This window comes from Lissotriton vulgaris, chromosome 8 (assembly GCF_964263255.1).
Source record: "Lissotriton vulgaris chromosome 8, aLisVul1.2, whole genome shotgun sequence".
Classification (NCBI taxonomy): domain Eukaryota; kingdom Metazoa; phylum Chordata; class Amphibia; order Caudata; family Salamandridae; genus Lissotriton; species Lissotriton vulgaris.
Genome location: NC_141696.1, coordinates 1,496,512,363 through 1,496,527,909, shown reverse-complemented (window position 1 = coordinate 1,496,527,909; position 15,547 = coordinate 1,496,512,363). Strand labels below are relative to the sequence as shown.

The 15,547-nt window shown below is 49.1% G+C and overlaps 1 protein-coding gene across 1 annotated transcript in view; it reads right to left on the bottom strand.

Moving 5' to 3' along the window:
* The window catches only part of SIDT1 (SID1 transmembrane family member 1), a 440,759-nt gene that overhangs the window by 232,701 nt on the left and 192,511 nt on the right, over positions 1–15,547 (bottom strand). The gene's annotated exons all lie outside the window — the stretch shown is intronic.

The following is a 15,547-nucleotide window of genomic DNA, read 5'->3' as shown; positions in this document are numbered from 1 at the left end:
CCGAGGTCTTTAAATGTTTTTTAAAGATGGATTTAGATTCGGTGAATCTCAGGTGACTAGGGAGTTGGTCTCAAGCCTTGGTCTCCAAGAACCAAAGGATTTACCTCCTTTGGTTTTGCGTCTAAAGGTGGGGGGCTTGAGAAGATTTGCAGCTGAGGATCTCAGGGTCCAAGAAGTGGTATAGTGATTGAATCTAGAAATCAGGTATTTTGGCCCAAATGCTCTGTACGCTTTGAAGGTGAGCAGGATGATAGAGAGGACCCTCTACTGCACTGGCAACCAGTGTAGGACTTTAAGTGCTGCTGAGGCTGATGAACGACATGGCAGTTTTAACACCAGCCTGGCAGCCGCGTGTTGCACCACTTGCAGTTTTTGAATGGTTTACTCAGTGGCACCTGCATATAAGCTATTACAATAGTCCAATCTGGACATTTTTAATGGAAAGGCCACTGTCTTTCTTGCTGCAAATGCAAGGTAATCAAAGAAGTGCTTGAATGATTTTATTACATTGAAGCACATCCAGGCTACTGCAAGGGCTTTTGGGCGAACAAATAGAGCGACAAACAAATTTCACCCCAAGGTGTTCTTCTACCTCAACTGTGAGGGGACACTGTTGAGGAAATATCTTGATTTGGTGCTTCTTATTATCATCTTTCGCACTTTATTGAGAATTTTGCGCCAGGTAGAAAAAGTGGATAGGTCTCTGTCGGATAAAATGTTCATTGCGGATGCTACAGTATGAGGGGGGTTGAGTAACTGTTTTTAAGCTTGATGTTTTTGTAAATGAGCACCTGCTTAGTGGTCATATAAAATTTGTCAAGACTTTAATCCGCCATGGAGATGGAAATTTTGCTCCATACCCACGCTGGAACAGCGGTCCAGCAGCTGCCAAAAAATAAATAAGGCCCTTAATCCAAAATCTCCAGTACCTATTTTGACTGGTAGGGATAGATGAGCATTTTGGGGTCTTCAGGATTTGGCTGTACAGGGGAGAACCCAAAGAAATCTACCCACCATCACCTTATGCACATATTCCCATTTCTTTGACGTCTCAATGGGCGTCCATTCTGTGATCACTTTTAAGTGAGTTGCTCTGTAATATGAAATTATTTCAGAATAACACAGTCTTGTGAAACCCTATAATCTCCGCACCAATTCAAATCTCCGCACCAATTCAAATTCTCTTATCCACCAAAATGAAAAATGTTATGTCCATGCAGTGACCTTCGCTCCTTCGCTGATTGAGGCAGAGGAGGTCAGAAACGAGTAAAAAAGCCAGGGCAAGACAATCATTTTGAAGACATGAATCCTACCTATTGAGTTTATGTAAAGAGTGTTCCGTTTTTTTAGGTATTCCTTAATTTGTCTTCTTATTGCTGGGCAATTTGCTTTGCATCTAGTTTCTACACTGTAGGAAAGTGTCTATTTTAGCATCTTGTATGCGAGGTCACTGCCACTTTTCCTAGATTTCATTGATAGTTTTTTGACTCTGCACACTGCTCTTCGGTGCCCAATATATGTGCTGTGGTCCCTTAAACAATGCAAATTGTTATACACTGAATTAGCATAGTTAACTTTTCTATAAGTCTCTAGTATATAGTACAAATTGTGCCAAGACCTGCAAGTTAAATGACACTAGTGGACTGCAGCATATACTGCGGCACCATTAAAGTGACAATGCAAAACATGACTACAGGCCTACTACCAGTAACCTGGCTTGTAGGTTTAAACTGCAAGTTCATGCTGTCTAAATAACCTATGTTGACAGGCCTAAGCCCTCCTTTTAAATATTGATAAGTCACCCCTAAATTTGCCTTTAGTGCCCATAAGGCAGGACACATTATATTCCAAAGTAGGACATGCATAATGTTAACACTAAACATGCCCTAACAGTGACAATGTTCAAAAAGCTATTTTAACTGTAGCAACATTAATAAAGTTATCTCCGCTTAGAAATCAGCTACATAGTTTATTCTTTTAAAAATATTTACCCACTGGAAAAGTCAGATTTGTAATGAATAGTTTACAAAAGGTACTTTTAAGAAATGTCACCTTTGACCTGCCAAAAGCCTCTGGAAGCTCGTTTGTCTGACTTCCAAATGTCATCCAGGAACTGACTAGCTCTTTGACTAGGCATGAATAGGGTACCAGAGCTTAGACAAATGCCTTGGGTGTGGGGAGGTGTTGAGCTTACCATGAAAGAATGGCCTGGGGGCTGTGCCCATCCCCTTGCATGTCTTCAAAGGGTGCCTACCCTTTCACTGGCAGATGTAGCTCACACCTTGACCTTATTACCTTTTGTCTTACAAGCCAGCCTGGACCAACCCCAGTGGGAGAGGAGCTGCCAGTAGAACCAGTTTTGAGTGACCATAGGGAGCGTTAGTTCATATACCTGACCACATCTCTACGATAGGCACAGGAGCTCTGCACTATGGAGTAAAGGTTCTGCCATCTTGGTTTTAGGTACAGGGGGGATTGTTTACAGTCAAACACACACGAACTGTGGCAAAAGGGGTTAGGGGTTAACCGTGGGAACTTTTTTCCTATTGGCAAGGGAGGAGCCGGGAGTCATCCCACACACATGCTTGTGCCAGGCATTAACTTGGGTCCATTGGCACCCTCTTCAGAACACTACTGGACCCGTGAAAGGCAGAAGCAGGACTGCATCTGTTGTGACCTAGAAGGATAATTTAAATGGCTGGACCTGCTCCCACTTTTACCCAGAACTAAGAGGTGGACTTTAAGGGTAAGCTGTTAAGCTACATGGTCACAAAAGCTGCAAGATGCCCACTTTCCTGAAGGAGCCTAGCAGACCAGTTTCAAATGGACTCTGCTGGTGGCTTCTGTGGAGTTAGTCCTATCTTCCAATTGTCTTTCCTGAGTTCCTAGACCTCTTGGCTGGTGTCAGAGTGTACTCCTCCAGCCCAAACCCAACACCCGGTACTTAGAAACTATTTCATGTATTGTTTTTGCCTCGAGAACTGACAAAAGACCGGAATGAACCTGCCAAGCTGACCCGCAGTGGGTCTAACTTTGCTGCAGTTCCCGCTATGTTCTTATCTGCAGTATTTACTCTGATTCAGTGAGTCTGAGGTCGAACCCTATCCGGCTCCAGTCTGTATCCTTGCCTCGCTAAAGGAATTCGATTTCTAGGTAGAAATCTTCTCCAGACCCAAGCCCAGCAGCACCAATCGACCTCAACAGCTTCCTGGGTGTGAACAGTGCACTTTTCATGCCTTCTTCAACGGCTCCATCTAGAACTTATCCTTCGGCAACCCATCATTGACTATTCCATCTTCAGATCCAGCAGGCTGTCTTGCCCCCTGACGACTATAACTTCTCAGAATATTTTAAAGTCAGAAAGTATCCTTTTGACTGGGTTCAATTCGGTCCTTGTAGCTGACCCGCGCTCCATCGAAGTCAGCCTTAAAACTTGCATTTGTCGAAGCCTAGCACGATCAATTGTCCACAAGAGTCACTTTTCTGCTTTTTGGAGCTATTTTCATTTAAAACTTTAAACATTCATCTCTCCAGTTTCCCTTATTTGTTCTTTAAAATTCAGTATTTTTATAATTTTGAGTGAGATTTTTATTGTGCTGTGTTTTTAACTTTTTAACTATTTTCGCACTTGTGAATACTTTGCACATTTTCGTACGTTAAGTCTGTCTACTCTTTGCCATAGCTACCAGGGGTTGAGCTCAGGTTTAAATTACTGAAACCTTGAAAAACATGAATAGGGACGTCTCCTGGAGATGGAGAGGACTAGACGCATGTTTCTAAAGTCTATTGTGGGGCCTTATTTCATGGTAGAACAGGGGTTTCCTTGTGTCACTGTTCCCCCGCTTTACTAGTACCCTGAGACTCTGTGGCCCAAGATTGTATTTGGCCATCAAAAAGCTTAGGGTCGTTTAGAGGCTTCTTCCCCTTTTATGCACTAGCAATTTGAGAATCTATGGATTAAAATGTATTTGTTTACACCAGGAAAGTTTAGGGTCCCTCTAAAGACCTCACTTTCCTCCTGCACTCGTATGTTTTTGAACATATGGACTAAGTTTGAACTTGCATAACTCTGTGTTTTTCGTAATGAGCTTATGAAATGTTTTGGCTGTGCGAATTTTAATTCATATTTTCTTATGAAATATTTTAAATAGGTTCTATTATTATATGGTATATGTTTACATGATTCTACTGCTTTAATTGATATGTCTTCTTGTACTTTTATGGCTTTTATCGCAAATAAAGATTTGAAGGAAAAGAACAGTTGCATTATTACTTGTCGTGGACTACCAATCTAGCCCAACAAATAATCCACGGCCGAGATATCTGAGTGATTTAGCAGCGCACCTAAAAGGACAACTTATCACTAATTGGTCAATGTTTTAATTTAAAAGTATCAGATTCAGTAGCACTAACTTATCTTAACTTTGAAACCAGAGATTCTCTCAAATTCACTATGTACAGTGAGCACTGCTGGCAAGGATTCTTTAGAGCCAGAGAGGGCCAATCATGGAAACCCTTTCGGGACTGTTGAATCGCGAGACGAGACCAGACGAGCCTTTTAGCTGTGCATACGTCCCGGGTGTGTTCTGTGAACCCCGGTGATTTACATAGTTTTGCCCACGTGAGAGCGCATAATAAATTGGTGTACGCGTGCGTGAATGGCGTTAGAGCCGACCGTGCGCCGACATAGCAGCAAGCAACCCCCTGTGTCCTGCACTTCACTTACGCGGCCTAAATGTGCGCATGCAAGCGGCCCGCCTCGCGGGCTCATAATATTACAGCGCACTCTGCTGACATCAAGTGCGGTAGTAAAATATAACATTGGCGACGAGGGTGTGTCTGGACAACCGTGGGACGGCGGTAGCGGCTGTGCACGCGATCCTTCATGCTTGTGCTTGTGCTACTCTTCGTCTCCCCCACGTGGTTTGGCCTGAGGTTCCTTTGGGGATGTGCAGCTTTCCCCAGAGGTGTCCAAGAAGATTTGCAATTGCTGAGAACACCTGCAGTTGTGAACGGAAGCAGGTGGTGCGCCAGTGCCCCCGGTGGGCCCTACAAACAGTGAGTGGAAGTTGTCGGCAGGCAGCTGGCCTGGCCATAATCCTCCTCTGAGGCAGCTGAACATCGTTAATACAGTTAAAGCATGCACCATGGCCCACATCCCGGTGGTTGAGCCGATCATAGTGGAGGGGCCTCTGCTCAGGCCCTGAGGTGGAAGGAATGGGTAGAGCGAGTGATCGTGTTTTTTGAGGCAACCAAGGTGGACAGGGCCCCAAAGTGTGCCATGCTGCTAAATTTAGGAGGGAAAGATGTTCAGAAGATAGCAAAGACCGTGACTGAGGCAGCGCCAAAGACCCAACTCACACTCATTGCTGCCCTAAATGCCCATTTTGATCCAATGGCAAACCGGGACAACGAACATTTAATTGTCGGACAGGTACAGCAGAAGCCTGATGAATCACTGGAAAGAACTGGCAGGAACCTGTGATTTTCAGGATGAGACCAAAGAAATAAGAGGCCAGATCATTCAAGGGTGTGCGTCGGCAAAACTAAGGAAAACATACTGAGGAATCCGGAAAAACATTGGCGGATATACTCACCTTGGGGAGAACAAAATAACTATCAAAAGCCAGGGCGGCACACATGGAGGCCGCTCTTCAAATGCCCATCAAGATGAAACCAGTTAACGCAGTTGTCAGTATGACAACTGGAGCGGTGGCTCACACAAGGAGCCCTACCACCACTGAGTCGATGGCCCGCACACGGAGCGTCAGGGTCAAGTCGTGTGGGTACTGCGGAGGGCCGTCACACAGACCGTCGGACTGTCCGGCACGAGGGAAGAAATGCACAGCCTGTGGGAAATTTAATCACTTCATGAAGGTGTGCAGATCCACTCGGGGATGGGCAGGAAGGTCTCAAGTCAACATGATTCCTGAGGCTCAGGAACAGGGCAGTGACATTGATGACGATACCCAAGAAGAACACGTTGTGCACTCAGTCTTCAGTGGGGTCTGCAGCTGGCACACAGACGCGCCTCCCGCAATGCCAAATCCTGGTAGCTGGGTGCCCAGCAACAGCAATAATTGACACGGGTGCCACCATAAACATTATGTCATGGGAAGCATACAACAAATTGCCGTCTACCCTGGCATTGAACTGGCCAAGGTGAAGGTGTTTGCATATTGCCAAACCAAGCCTCTACTCATAAAAGGAAAGTTTAAAACCAGAATAACACATGACCAACACAACGTGGATGCTCAGGTATTCGTGACTGAAGAAGGGCATGGCATGCTACTGGGCTGCAAGTCAACGGAAGCGTTAGGGATCGTCACATTCGCGTTTGGTATCCAATCCATCCAGAGGGCGAGAGCCAGATACTGGAGGAATTTCCAAAAGTGTGTGACGCATCGGATGCCTGAGTGACAAACAAATACACCTGCACATTGATCTCTTGGTACAACCGGTGAACTCTTAGGTACAGGAGGGTCACTTTTCATCTAAGACTGCTCATCGAAAAGGAGCTGAGCAAGCTGGAAAAAGCTGGAATTATCGAGAAGGTGCATGGTCTGACAGAGTGGGTGTCTCCGATAGTGGTCACTAGAAAACCAAAGCAGCCAGGAGAAGATTGGATATGTGTAACTATAAGGATCCCAAACACTGCCATCAAGAGGGAGAGACACCTGACACCCACCATAGATGACCTAATTGGGGAGCTCAGCAGAGCCAGCTGGTTTTCTAAACTTGACCTAAGAGTGGGGTATCACCAGCTGGTCCTGGATGAACATTCCCGATATATAACAACTTTCTCCACTTCTGTCGGACTGAGGCACTACAAGGTTTGAGTTTTGGAATTTCCAGCACCGCAGAAGTGTTTCAGAACACGATCCAAGAACTCCTTGCGGACCTCCCAGGAGTTGTTAATGTGAGCAACGACATTCTTGTCCATGCCATGTCTGTGGGTGAATACAATGCCTGGCTCCGACAGGTGGTCCGAAGAATTCAAGAGTCAGAACTCACCCTGCACAAAGTAAAGTTTAAGTTTCTGCAGAGGAAACTGCAATTCTTTGAGTACATCTTCTCCAAGGAAGGAGTCACCCCTGACCCGAGCAAAGTCCGAGATATCAAGAAAGATCCACCTCCCACAAACATCATGGAAATGTGCAGTTGTCTGGGAATGGTGAATTACTGCGGGAGATTTATCAATGACCTCTCATCACTCACCATCCCTCTGAGAAAACTCACCAAGGCCTCTGTTCCATGATTGTGGGTTCCAGAGCAAGAGGTCACTTTTCAAGCCACTAACGATGCGCTCTCCAGTAGCACTACGCTGCGATATTTTGATCCCCATCAATAAACCCAAGTGGATGTTGACGCGGGTCTCCAAGGACTCGGAGCGGTGCTTCTCCAAAGATCAAAGGAGGAAGATGAGTAGGCTCCAGTAGCATTTGCGAGCCGATCATTGACTGAGACAGAGCAAAGATATTGTCAGATCGAAAAGGAGGCCATAGCCGTTCACTGGGAGTGCAGACATTTCCACTTGTATGTTTACGGCAAACCGTTTCTCGTCACAGCTGACCACAAGCCATTGATCCAGCTGTTCATGGGAACGGCTTTGAAACCTCCACCGCACATCAAAAAGTGCATGCTGCAGTTGCAGGAGTATAATGGTAAGGTTGAATATCAGCCTTGGGCCAGCAACCCAATGGACTATGTGTCGCGCCGTCCCAGAAAAGCCCCCTACAGTGAAATGGGAAGAAGCTGAGGAGACAGAAGAATCCGTCCAGTACATCACTGATGGATCGCGCCAGTTACCTCTCTCCCTGAATGAGATATGCCAAGCTACTGCACAGGATGAATGACTACAGAAAGTGGTGGAGGCGGCACAAAGCAACCAATGGCATCACCTCCGAGGCCAGGGAGTTACGTTTACTCATGAAGCCCGAAGGATCCTTGACAGGCTATATGTGGTAAGGCATGAATTAAGCTTTGACCCCCCTGGATGTCTGCTCCGAGGACTTAGGTTGGTCATCCCATCTATCCTTGTGGGCCGTGTGGTAGGACTTGCCCATCAGGGCATGGTGAAAACCAAGAGTCATTTGAGGACCAAGGTGTGGTTTCCCTTGATGGATGAAAAGGTAGACGCCATGGTACGATCATGCCAATGGTGCCAAACCACAAGCGAACCGAATCCTCCAGCGCCCATTATCACCGAACGTCAGCCGGAAGGTCCATGGATGAATGTCAGCATGGATTTCGGAAGCCTCCCTGATGGGAGACACTCAATGGTAGTCATTGACGACTACTCGAAGTACCCGGAAGTAGAAATCATCTTGTCTCTGAGTGCTAGTGAGGATATCAAGAAACTGGCACAGGTGCTGGCAACCCATGGGCTTTTCCAGGAGATCAAGACTGACAATTGGCCCCCCTTTCATGGGAAAGAGTTTGCATTATACTTGTCATCCCAAGGAACACGTCACAGGAAGATCACTCCTAAATGGCCCCAGGCCAACGGGGAAGCTGAACACTTCATGAGAACTCTGAATGAGGTGATCCCGATTGCTGTCGCCAACGGAGAATCTGTGGAACAGTCCACCTACTCTTTTCTCAGAGACTACTGTCAAACCCTGCGCGTCATGACTGGAAGGGCCCCTGGACACCTGTCAATGGGGAGAATTGTGAGAGATTCAATTCTACATCACCCATAGTGGATCCTAAGAGAAGTGGATGAGTCTGAGGTCCACCAAAATCGGTAAAGGGCTAACGACCAAGTCAGTTCTCACCGTCATGCAGAGCACTCCCAACTACAACTAGGAGACCTGGTGTTGGTCCAAGACAGGCACCCGGGTGTCATATCGTCATCGCCTGACCCTGCGCATGGACAGGGCAGGCGGAACAGGAAGGGGCGGGAGAAGCCGGAAGAGGAAAAGGTGAAACCAGTTAGAGGTAGGCACAAGTTGAATAAAGACGTGTCTCTACCTACTCTTGGCTCCCGAGTTTTATTTAGGGACGAGGTCACACTGGTCGATGAGGGTGGGATCTTCAAAACCCCCTTCATGCCTCGAAAGTCCTTGCCGTCTGTGCACGGCCAGAAACGGTGAGCCTGCAGCCTGCTATCAGCACTGCGCGAAAGAGCGCGAAAAGTGAAGGACGCTCTACACGCCGCGTCTGAAGCTGCCTGGAAACGCGACGTCTTCGCGACTACTGAAATTGCCTGCGCTGCCCTCGATCAGTGCATCGAATCTGCCCGACCCGGAGAACTGCCTGGGATCTGTTTGCCCAATTCGATACCGGCGCGAAGCTGTGAAAAGACGCCGGAGAACACCCCTGACACTGCCAGCTACAGCAGAGAGTGTGAGGGTGAGTCCCGAGCGCTAGAATAACCGGCCAGATTGATTTCCAAAGGTGGGAAGACAGAAAAATGGAGAAACTGTGACTTCAAGTGGGAAACAGTGTGTCCCGAACGGCAGCCATTTTTAGGTCAGGCACCAGCCATAGATACCCTTTGAATCCTTTGGGTCGGCCATCTTGAAGTCAGGCAACACCGAATTTGCATCCCAAACTGCCAACTAAATCAAGTAGCAGTCAGCTAAGCGACTACACCCAAGTCAAGTTGTCCAACACCAACCAGACAGGTGCTCCAGGAGCAGGAGCAGCGGCTCCAACCCCTCCACCTCTCGCACCATCTCTCCAAGTGCTCATGGGAGTACCATATCTGTGGCCACCAGACCCTCTAGAGTTGACGTCCGGAAACAGCAGGGGGCCCAAGTGGAAAAGCTGGGCAGAAGATTTTGAGGACTATATGACCGCTGCTCAGGTACAAGATCCTAAGCAAAAACTAATAGTTTTGCAAAACTTGGTGGGAAAAGACATTGCGCAGATCATCAAAGAACTGCCTGCCGCAAATGCTACCTCCTATGATGACGTAAAGGGGGCCCTTGATCGGAGGTTTCTACACAAACGCAACTTAGATTATGAGCGCTACACGTTTAATCTAGCACCCAAGAAAAAGATGAACACATGTGTGACTTCATTGTGCGCATCAGGCGGTTAGCCCGACACTGTGAGTTCGATGCTTTCACCACTGAAGATGCGTTGCGACTGCGTATAATTGAAGGCTGTCAATCCGAATCGCTGCGTCGGCGACTGCTGAAGAAACACTACACTCTCGAGGAAATTGAAGAAATGACACGAATCAACGACCAAGCAGAAGATCACGCTAGGAAAATAGAAGTCAACAAGACTGAAAAGAAGGAACAAGCATTCAGAATGCAAGCACACAAGGAGAAGAAACACCGGTCGGACCATCACAAGTCATGGAAACCTACACGTTTCACAACCTCCCGAAGGACGTCATCACGTCAGGAGTCGCAACACACCAAGACCAGCAAGACAGCACCAAGTCAAGTCAAGTCAAGTCAAAGAATTTATATAGCGCTCTACATACCCAGAGGGTCTCAAGGCGCTTGGGGAGGGGAGGGGAATTACTTGTCAAATATCCACGTTTTAAGTTGCTTTCTGAATGCTAGGTGATTCTGAGTAAGGCGAAGGTGAGTGGGAAGGGAGTTCCAGGTTTTAGCTGCCAGGTAGGAGAAGGATCTACCTCCCATGGTGGATTTGTTGATGCGGAGTACGGTGGCAAGGGCTTGGTTGGATGATCGTAGCTGGCGGGAGGAGGAGTAGAAGGACAGTCGTGTGTTGAGGCATTCTGGTCCAATTTCGTAGAGTGCTTTGTGTGCGTGGGTTAGGAGACGGAAGGTGATCCTCTTGTTGACGGGTAGCCAGTGGAGGTTTTTCAGGTGACCAGAGATATGTTCTTTACGCGGGATGTCTAATATGAGCCTGGCTGAGGCGTTTTGGATTCGTTGGAGTTTTTTCTGGAGTTTAGCGGTAGTGCCGGCGTAGAGGGTGTTTCCGTAGTCCAGTCGGCTCGTGACCAGGGCGTGGGTGACCGTTTTCCTAGTTTCGGTGGGGATCCAACGAAATGTTTTTTTGAGCATGCGAAGAATGTTGAAGCAGGATGAAGAGACGGCGTTGACTTGTTTGTACATTGAGAGTGAGGAATCCAGGATGACGCCCAGGTTCCGTGCGTGGTCTGTCGGGATGGGTGCTTTCCCAAGGGCTTCTGGCCACCAAGAATCGTCCCATGCAGAGGGGGAGGTACCTAAGATAAGGACTTCTGTTTTGTCAGAGTTCAGTTTCAGACGGCTATGTTTCATCCATTCGGCAACTTCTTTCATTCCTTCGTGTAGGTTAGTTTTGGCGGTGTGAGGGTCATTGGTGAGTGATAGGATCAGTTGAGTGTCGTCCGCGTAGGAGATGATGTTGAGGTTGTGTTGGCGTGCGATGGTTGCGAGGGGGCTCATGTATACGTTGAAAAGGGTGGGGCTGAGTGAAGATCCTTGTGGGACGCCGCAGATGACTTCAGTGGCCTCTGACTTGAATGGTGGAAGGCGGACTCTCTGGGTTCTTCCGGTGAGGAACGAGGTGATCCATTCTAGTGCTTTTCCTTGGATTCCGATGTTTCTGAGGCGCTGTAGAAGGGTGTTGTGGCAGACTGTGTCGAAGGCTGCGGAGAGGTCGAGGAGGATGAGGGAGACTGTGTCTCCGTTGTCCAATAGGGTTCGAATGTCATCTGTTGCTGCGATGAGGGCGGTTTCAGTGCTGTGTTTGGCTCGGAAGCCGGACTGTGAGGAGTCGAGGGAGTTGTTGGCTTCGAGGAAGGCGGCGAGCTGGTTGTTGACGGCTTTCTCGATGACTTTGGCCGGGAATGGAAGGAGCGAGATGGGACGGTAGTTTTTGAGTTCGGTGGGGTCCGCTGTGGGTTTTTTCAGAAGGGCGCTGAGTTCTGCGTGTTTCCAGCTTTCCGGGAAGGTGGCGGAGTTGAGGGAGCAGTTGATGACGTCTCTGAGGTGCGGTGCTATGATGGAGTCTGCTTTGTTGAAGATGTGGTGAGGGCATGGGTCTGTGGGGGATCCTGAGTGGATGGAGTTCATCAGGCGGATAGTGTCCTCAGTGGAGATTGGGTTCCAATCATTAAGGGTGTTCGAGGGTGGTGAAGGTCCAGCGGATGGTTGGGTGGAATGGTCTCCGGGTTGGTTGTCGAAGCTGTTGTGGATGTCTGCAATTTTGTTGTGGAAGAATGAGGCTAGGGAGTCGCAGAGGGCTTGAGAGGGGGTGATGTCGTTGGAGTTGGCCGAGGGGTTGGTGAATTCCTTGACGATGTTGAAAAGTTCCTTGCTGTTGTGGGCGTTGCTATCTAGTCGGTCCTTGAAGGCGGTTTGCTTGGCTTTTCGGATCAGTTGGTGGTGTGTGCGAGTGGCGTTTTTGAAGGCTTCCTTGGTGCTGGTGGTTGGGTCTTTTTTCCAGGCTTTCTCCAGGGAGCGGCAAAGTTTCTTGGATTTCTTAAGATCATCGTTGAACCAGGAGGCTTTCTTGCTGCCAAGTTTGATTTGTCGTTTTTTCAGGGGTGCTAGCATGTCGGCGCTGTTGGATAACCATAGGGTGAGGTTGGTGGCGGCTTGGTCGGGGTTTGAGGAGTGGGCAGGGGGCTTTTGAAGAAGCGATGAGGAGATCTGGTCGATGGTGATTTTGTTCCAGTTTCTTTGCAGAGTAGGTTGGGGGTGGTTGTTGGGTTTGGGCTTGTTGTAGGTAAAATGGACGCAGCTGTGGTCAGTCCAGAGGAGAGCCGTAGTGTGGCTAAAGGAGACATGGTTGCTGGAGGTGAAGATAGGGTCGAGTGTGTGACCTGCGATGTGGGTGGGGGAAGTGACCAGTTGTTTCAGTCCGAGGTTGGAGAGGTTGTCCAAAAGGATAGCGGTGTTGCGGCCGTTGTTCTTTTCAAGGTGAACATTGAGGTCTCCCAGAAGGATGTAATCTTTGGAGGGGAGGGCGTGTGGAGTGATGAAATCCGTGATGTCTTCACTAAATTGTGCGCGGGGTCCTGGAGGTCTGTAAAGGAGGGTGCCTCTGAGTGTGGTTTTGGGGTCGGTGTGAATCTGGAAGTAAAGGTGTTCAGAGTTGGCGAGATTGACGTCAGAGCTGGTTGAGATGTGGATGGATTTTTTGTGGACGATAGCGATTCCTCCTCCTGTGTGGCCGGTACGGTCCTTGCGTATGATCTTATAGTCTTCTGGGATGGCATTGTTGATGTCTGGGGCGGAAGAGGCGTTCATCCATGTTTCTGTTAGGAAGGCGACGTCCGGAGAGATGGTGTCTAGTAGATTCCATAGGTCAATGGCGTGCCTGTGGACCGAACGGGTGTTGAGCAAGATGCATTGTAGGTTGTTGGGGTCGGGAGTCTGTGGGGTGATCGTAGCGGAGTTGTTGACGGTGCCGATGAGTTTGCAGGAGTAGCATGAGAAAGGTCCATGGGTGTGTCCAGGAGCGGCTTGGACGCAGTTGGGGGAGCGGCCGGGGTTAAGGGCTAGGAGGGTGGGGGCATCGTAGGTAATGCGGGAGGGCTGGGCAATGCGAGGGCCAGGGGGTATGGCGCTGGGCGCGGTCCAGGCGCGGACGGGCGTAGACGAGCTTACCTTTGGCGCACCTTCGGCGCGGATTGGGCGCGAACGCTGCGCGTAAACGCTGCACGCGGGAGCAGCTGTCATATATGGAGGGTGGGGGGGAGGGGCGAGGGCGGCTCAGCTGGGAGGCGGGGCGGGCTACGTAGGAGGACAACAACAACAAAATGGAGGCGGAGGGGTCAGCACGGCAAGAGCGCTTGGGGGAGAACGCAAACACAGCAGGAAAGTAGCGCTGGCAATATCACAAAGCAAATAAACAAAGCGGCATTCAAAGCACACAGCAGGCAATGGAATTCAGTCAGTTTCCGGCACAATGCGCTGCACAACGATACCGAAGCCACAGGGGAGCGACCACTCAGCTGGGAAGCGTAGAGCGAGTCACAGCGTTTCCAGGTAACGGAGCGCTGTTTGTAGTCTGTGGGAGGGCGGCTCAGCTGGGAGGCGGGGCGGGCTACGTAGGAGGACAACAACAACAAAATGGAGGCGGAGGGGTCAGCACGGCAAGAGCGCTTGGGGGAGAACGCAAACACAGCAGGAAAGTAGCGCTGGCAATATCACAAAGCAAATAAACAAAGCGGCATTCAAAGCACACAGCAGGCAATGGAATTCAGTCAGTTTCCGGCACAATGCGCTGCACAACGATACCGAAGCCACAGGGGAGCGACCACTCAGCTGGGAAGCGTAGAGCGAGTCACCAGCATGCTACAGATGCGGCCAAGAATATCCCCACTCAGGACAGTGTCCGGCCATTGGTCAACGATGTCATCGTTGCGGAAGAGAGAATCACTTTGAAGTGGCTTGTCAAACTCGACCATCAGGGCGGAGATCGTCCACGTCGCGGTCAAACACACAACACCATGCTCGAGCAGTAAAAGGAAGAGAAGGACGTTCTTCTAGCTCATCCCGGCCGAGTGTACGTTCCGCCAGCTCATATTGGTCACGACATCTATTGAGTCTTCATTACCCACACCTGTGTCACAAGATAGTGACGCATACATCTTCATGGTGTCAGATCCGGACCGGCTGAAATGATACCCGAAATTAGATATCCGAATAGGAGAGCACCCTGCCAAGTTTGTATTAGACTCTGGAGCCTCTTTAAACTACATCTGTGCTCTTGAATACCACAGCATGAAGCCAAGGCCGAAACTAGAACCCGCAGCTGTCTGAGTATACACTTGGATGTCCAGAAAACCACTGCCATGCTTAGGTCGTTTTAGCACGACCCTATCCTACAAGGATCAACAGATTCCAGCCTATGTTCATGTAGTTGAAGGCCCGGATCTGGACGACTGCTTACTGCTTGTTGATTTACCGCCCTCCTGGACCCTTGGGTAGCTTCCCTAACTCTCTCTTAGAAATTACTGCACTTCTTGCCTCTTCTACTGCCAACTTTGTTGTCCTCGGGGATTTTAATATCCATCTCGACGACCCTACTAATGCCGCGGAAGTCGATTTGATCGACGATCTCAATTCTTTTGGAATCAACTTGGTCAACTCGGGCGCGACCCATGAGAAGGGCCACCTGCTTGATCCTATACTCTCAAACTTGGACCATCTTATTCCATCTCCTGCTCTTGCCCTGCCTTGGACAGACCATTTTTTGGTGTCCGCGACTTGGCAATTTGACAGTCCAGCAGCGGTGGCCCTAAGGGTTCACACTCTGGAGAGAGCCTGGTCGAGGCTCCCAGTTGACACTTGGGCGGCACACCTGGAGGCTACGCAGCCCCCTCAGGGAGTTAACCCGATAGTCGCTGATGCGAATCTACATACCTGGCTCGTGGACTCTCTGGACACCCTTCTACCCAAAAAGAAACAACTTACAAAGGGGAAGAGAGTGGGCTCCGCACCTTGGTATTCGTCGGAATTGAGAACCCTGAGGAAGGGATGCAAGAGGCTAGAGCGGTCCTGGAGGAGAGACTGGAGTGAGTCGAGTCGTAAAGAATACCGTACGGCTCTGAGCAGGTATAAATCCGCTATTCGGGTGGCAAAATCAAGATTCTTTGAAGAGCGTATAGGCTCTGCGGCCA